We start from the raw sequence: 6,651 nt of genomic DNA on the forward strand, positions 1-6,651 counted from the left end.
ATTATTAAAAATAATGGTCGAAGTTAGCGGATCATGAAAAATGCGAGCTTCAGCGAGCTTTTTTATCAGTGACCGCGAACTGAGACCATTATTTTTGATAATCACTGAGACGAGGTATGTAACCTCTTTATTCCTCCTTTCTTCAGTTATTCCAAAAAAACAGGAGTTTTTGTGCGAAAGTTTGATCGAATCCGAATCACTCAACCAGTCAACCTGCGCAGGCGATCGATTAATGCGCGGTTGTATAGTTCCGTGCAAATCATTCCATTCTGTTAACACTTCTTTTCAGTTTCCCTGTTTTGGACTAAAATCCAGTACACAGATATGCTGTTATTCTGCTGTGGCGGTAAAGGCAGATATTGTGTGTTCTGTTTATGTTTTAGTATCGCTTAGTAAATGTTCTTTCGTCAAATGGGACTAGCAGACGAACTTTTGCACCCGTGTTCCAACGTTAATTTCTTTATGAAGTTCAGATTTCTGGGGAAAATAGTGTATGAAACCGCTTTATGTTGTTTAAATTGATGAGATGTGTGCATTTGGTTGCGTGTGATCTGTTTATAAAATGAAATATTGTTGAAAACTGACCGTCGGATTGCAGTCAGTGTTGTCGAAGAAACTGCGTTAAAAGAAGGGGAGCTACTCTTGTCGCCAGAGTATGAGTTACTTGCCTTGGGAATTTGCTTGTGATGAACGGCTTGTGCACGGCAGATCTAGATTCAGAAAACAACCGAACTCATGGATTTTATATGGAGATTCATGTGTTCAGGCCTGTAGTTGTTAATTTAAATGCGGTATGTTTGTATTGTTTGCTCCAGAGATGTATACTTCGTACGTACAGAGCGTTCGGAACTTTTCAGTCACAAAAGTAGTACCGAAACAGAACAGCATCTCAACCCATTGCACTATCGAGGATTCAGGCTGTTGCTGGCTCGTTATTTGTTTGGTTGCTGGGTCATTATCGAAAAATAGCTAGCTCTACAAGTTTACAGAGGTAAAGAAGCAGAGGGGGGAATAATTGTCGATAACCACTCGCTAAAAAAGCCATTCTCGCCTTCCCGCTCTTTCTCCCTCTCTCTTTCCATCTCTCTATCTCCCTCCCTCCCTTTATTTCTCTCTCTCCCTCCATTCCTCCCTCCCGCTCTCCCCCCCCCCCCCTGCTTTCTCTCCTCTCTCTCACTCTCTCTCACTCCCTGTTTCTCCCTCTCCCTCTCTCTCTCTTTCCATCTTGTGCAAATTCGTAGTGTTATTTTCACTGTTTTGTCTCTTGACAACACTTCTTCTTCCAAATATTTTGGTTAAACCAAGCAAGTCCGCTTGCTTAGATCTGCCCATTTTTTGTTAAATTTAGTCAAGTTTTGACTAAATGTTTTAACGTAGAGGGGGGAATCGAGACGAGGGTCGTGGTGTATGTGTGTGTGTGTGTGTGTGTGTGTGTGTGTGTGTGTGTGTGTGTGTGTGTGTGTGTGTGTGTGTGTGTCTGTGCGTGTGTGTGTGTAGAGCGATTCAGACTAAACTACTGGACCGATCTTTATGAAATTTGACATGAGAGTTTCTGGGTATGATATCCCCTGACGTTTTTTTCATTTTTTCGATCAATATCTTTGATGACGTCATATCCGGCTTTTCGTGAAAGTTGAGGCGGCACTGTCACGCTCTCATTTTTCAACCAAATTGGTTGAAATTTTGGTCAAGTAGTCTTCGACGAAGCCCGGACTTCGGTATTGCATTTCAGCGTGGTGGCTTAAAAATTAATTAATGACTTTGGTCATTAAAAATCTGAAAATTGTAAAAAAAATATTGTTTTATACAACGATCCAAATTTACGTTTATCTTATTCTCCATCATTTTCTGATTCCAAAAACATATAAATATGTTATATTTGGATTAAAATCAAGCTCTGAAAATTAAAAATATAAAAATTATTATCAAAATCAAATTTTCCAAATCAATTTAAAAACACTCTTATCTTATTTCTTGTCGGTTCCTGATTCCAAAAACATATAGATATGATATGTTTGGATTAAAAACACGCTCGGAAAGTTAAAACGAAGAGAGGTACAGAAAAGCGTGCTATCCTTCTCAGCGCAACTACTAAACCGCTCTTCTTGTCAATTTCACTGCCTTTGCCACGAGCATGAGCGGTGGACTGACGATGCTACGAGTATACGGTCTTGCTGAAGAATTGCATTGCGTTCAGTTTCATTCTGTGAGTTCGACAACTACTTGACTAAATGTTGTATTTTCGCCTTACGCGACTTGTTAGATCTGATATTGGGGGAAAAGTAGTAAAACCAAGTAAGTCCACAAAATGCCCAACAAAACCAAAAACATCCTTCAGATTAGTATAAAAATTGTAAACGTAAATTTATGCTATTTATCTTATTATCTCGGGGGGTTACTTTTGAGACATTTTATCAAACAGTAAAAGTCGTTTTTCTCGGAAATACATGTAGCTTCAGTGGACTTACTCGGTTTTGTCAAAACACGGCAGAAGTACATATACGCACCAATAAGATCTTGTCATAATTATGTCAGAGTTTGATGTCTTATTGAAAAAAAAATAAACTGAAAGCATCCCCCGAAAACAAAGTATGCTTGCCCAAATGTCGGAGAAAAAACCGGTCATGCATGTTTAAGTCCATTCGAGCAAAATACAAGTGTACATGGGAGTTGCAGCCAGTGAACGCAGAAGGAGTATAACATGCTTGCTTATGATAATGGTGACTGTGGCTCAGGTTATTTCTAACCCGTATGTTTTTAAAAACAGTCAGGTCACTGTTATTGAGTCTTCAGAATCTTGCGGTTCCTTTGACAGTGGTTATCATTTCAGATTGTGTTTTTGTGTGTGTAAAGGTTTCAGCTTTTATTTGAAGATTGTTTTGTGATTGCCTTCTATTTTCTCTTTTTACTCGTTTTGTGTAACTCATTTCCATATTAAGAATCTGCATGCTTATGCTTATGCTGTATGTGTGCGTGCGTGCATACATTTGCTTCTGTTTGTGTGTGTGTGTGTGTGTGTGTGTGTGTGTGTGTGTGTGTGTGTGTGTGTGTGTGTGTGTGTGTGTGTGTGTGTGTGTTTCACCGAACCATTTCGATGTAATTGTATCCCTTTTTGATAAGACGTACACTGCAGGTGCCTATTTTGACATATTCTGTAGTTGTGAATGTTGTCTTCTTCTTCGGATTTACACGTATAAGTTTTGTGATTTATGGAAAATCAGGACAGTTTTTTTCAAGAAATCAAGTCAAAAAGTTAAACGTTGAATGTTTGTGTTAATCAGTGTGTAATATGCCATAGATACGTAGGTATGTATGTATTGTGTATAGATTATTATTTGTGTACGTTAAATATGGATCACTGTATTATTATTTAAGTACATGAAAACCAAATTGGAAGATATTGGAATAAGTATGTTTTGTTTGAACAGGAGCGATTAAAATGTTACGGTACATGTGTAACCGTGTACCGAAACACTACGATCACCTCGGGAAGCGAAGTGCAATCAAACAGGATTGAAAATGTTAGGGCTAATTTCTTAGCCCTATAAAAACTGTTATGCAAACCCGAAGGTTTCCAAGAACATACAGACAATATGATGATAAAATCGTTTATTTAACGTCACTCTGTAAAAACATTGGCGACATTTGTCTTAGATTAAGAACACACACAGGCACGCACACAAACTTTCCCTTTATGTACAGTGGTTCACCACCCTCCCGCCCCCCGCACACTCTCCCTCATCTAATTAAAAAGTGTGTTAAGAGATACTTGGATATAAAATGGTATTTTTAAAAGTTCTGATAAAAATATATAGTAGCTGTATGAGAAGCAATGGCGTCAGCCGCAGCAATGTCTCTTCATATCCAGGGACCAAGTGGGTGCGTGTGCATAAGTCCAGCGATAAGTTTGGGACCTTGCCACCCAAGGTCTTTATTAAAACTTAAAAGATAGCTTAATTTTTCCTTTGAGGTATTTGGCAGGATATTTCTATTTGAGTTTATAAACTGAGTCAGGGGTTGAAAGTGGCATGAGTTCAAATCACACTCCAAAGTCAAATGAGCAATGGTGAGGTCGGATTGACAGGTGCATTTAAGCTCTAGAAATTGGTAGTTCCCAGCATCTGCCCTTAGGCGGTTAATCCTTTTTATTACACGTGGGCATGCATTATAGGTGTTCATCTGTTTTGATGGGGCTTCCCGAATGAGCCAGCCAGAGCTTATAGCCGTGTGCATATATTTGTTCCTTCATTCTCTCCAGAGAAGAGAGTCTGTAAGGCTACTGATCTCAGAAGCAGACAATGGCAGGTCTACCTCGGAGGCGCCTATGCCTTGGGCAGCTTCTTTAGCGGCTTTGTCCGCTTTCTCGTTGCCAGGCACTTTCACGTGTGCTGGACACCAGACAAGGTTAATCTCGCTTCCTTTTTACATTTAGTCAAGTTATGACTAAATGTTTTAACATCGAGGGGGGAATCGAGACGAGGGTCGTGGTGTATGTGCGTGTGTCTGTGTGTGTGTGTGTGTGTGTGTGTGTGTGTGTGTGTGTGTGTGTGTGTAGAGCGATTCAGACTAAACTACTGGACCGATCTTTATGAAATTTGACATGAGAGTTCCTGGGTATGAAATCCCCGAACATGTTTTTCATGTTTTTGATAAATGTCTTTGATGACATCATATCCGGCTTTTCGTGAAAGTTGAGGCGGCACTGTCACGCCCTCATTTTTCAACCAAATTGGTTGAAATTTTGGTCAAGTAGTCTTCGACGAAGCCTGGACTTCGGTATTGCATTTCAGCTTGGTGGCTTAAAAATTAATCAATGACTTTGGTCATTAAAAATCTGAAAATTGTAAAAAAAAATAAAAATTTATAAAACGATCCAACTTTACGTTTATCTTATTCTCCATCATTTGCTGATTCCAAAAACATATAAATATGTTATATTCGGATTAAAAACAAGCTCTGAAAATTAGATATATAAAAATTATTATCTAAATTTTTTTTTCGAAATCAATTTAAAAACACTTTCATCTTATTCCTTGTCGGTTCCTGATTCCAAATACATATAGATATGATATGTTTGGATTAACAACACGCTCAGAAAGTTAAAACGAAGAGAGGTACAGAAAAGCGTGCTATCCTTCTCAGCGCAACGAATACCCCGCTCTTCTTGTCAATTCCACGGGCACTGCCTTTGCCACGGGCGGTGGAGTGACGATGCTACGAGTATACGGTCTTGCTGCGTTGCGTTGCGTTCAGTTTCATTCTGTGAGTTCGACAGCTACTTGACTAAATGTTGTATTTTCGCCTTACGCGACTTGTTTTATAATTTTATTTGCCAGCTCCTTTATGGCAATGACAAGATCATGTCTTTTTGATCTTTTGTTAGATCTTAATGCTTCAATGGCTGCTTTGGAGTCAGAGAATATAGCTATCTTTTGAGGAGGAGTGTTCTTGAGATTGAGATGAAAAAGCGACATGCAGATGACAAGGAGCTCAGCTGAGAAGATCGAGTTTCTGTTGCACAGTTTAAATTTCCCAGTCATGTCATCGCTGGGGATTACAAAAGCTGCGCCAGCCTTCTTGTCATCCAACACTAACCCGTCTGTGTAAACATGAACATGGCCTTTGTATACAATATCAATGTGCTCAAGGGCTTGTATCCTGAGTAATAACTGATCATCCTTTGTAGCTGTGCAATATTCTGTGTCAAAATTCATTTCTTTCATTGTCCATGAGGGATCACGAGATATGGGGTTTTGGGCCACATCATTTGGGTCGACACTGATTTCACTAAAGAGTGAAGCATTGAATTGAGCCAGTGAGGTGAAAGTAGTGCCAAAGTGGGCCTTTTTGTTTTGGACATGGTTGTAATGCGGTTGTAGCTCCTCTTTTGTTGAGTTTTGCACTGTGTTGGCTCGAACATTGTAATCTGCGCAGCACTTACGTCGCCACATGTCAAGAGGGAGGAATCCTGCTTGGTGGTATACAATGGCCTGCTTTGAATGCCTTGGGTGTCCAAGGGCAAGCCAAAGGGCACGACATTCCGCTGACTGTAGCTTATCAAGCCATTTTCGAGCCGACGAGAAGTAGGCCTCCTGTCCATATGATAGTCTTGATCTTATAAGAGCTCTGGTGATGTTTGTTAGAATAACTGGGCACTTTGCCCATGGTTGGGCAGCCAGTATTTTAAGAAGGTTGATGGTCTTATTTGCTTTGCTTAAAAGATACTTTAAGTGAGCAGTCCATAGTCCATTTGAGGTGAAAAGTACGCCCAGATATTTCACCTGCTGACTGGGTGAGACAACAGATTTATCTAGTGAGAACTGTATCTTTTCTCGGTCTTCCAGTTTTCGGTTTGTAAAGACAACGAATACAGTTTTCTCGGCAGAGAGAGTGAAGCCATTCTCCCGCATATAGTTCGCAATGTTATCTATAGCTGTTTGCCACTCTTTAAAGAATTTGTGTTCTGTTTTATAGGTTTTGTTTTGATACTCTTTGCATAGAGCAATATCATCCGCATAAAGCGTCAGTTCGGCTCCATGTGTTTTAATTGTCGATATGTCATGCAGCATAATGCTAAAAAGCAGTGGTGCTATTACTGAGCCCTGTGGCACTCCCATGTCAACTTTTCGAGTGGATGATTTGGCACCTTTA

Source organism: Littorina saxatilis, linkage group LG7, assembly GCF_037325665.1.
Source record: "Littorina saxatilis isolate snail1 linkage group LG7, US_GU_Lsax_2.0, whole genome shotgun sequence".
Classification (NCBI taxonomy): domain Eukaryota; kingdom Metazoa; phylum Mollusca; class Gastropoda; order Littorinimorpha; family Littorinidae; genus Littorina; species Littorina saxatilis.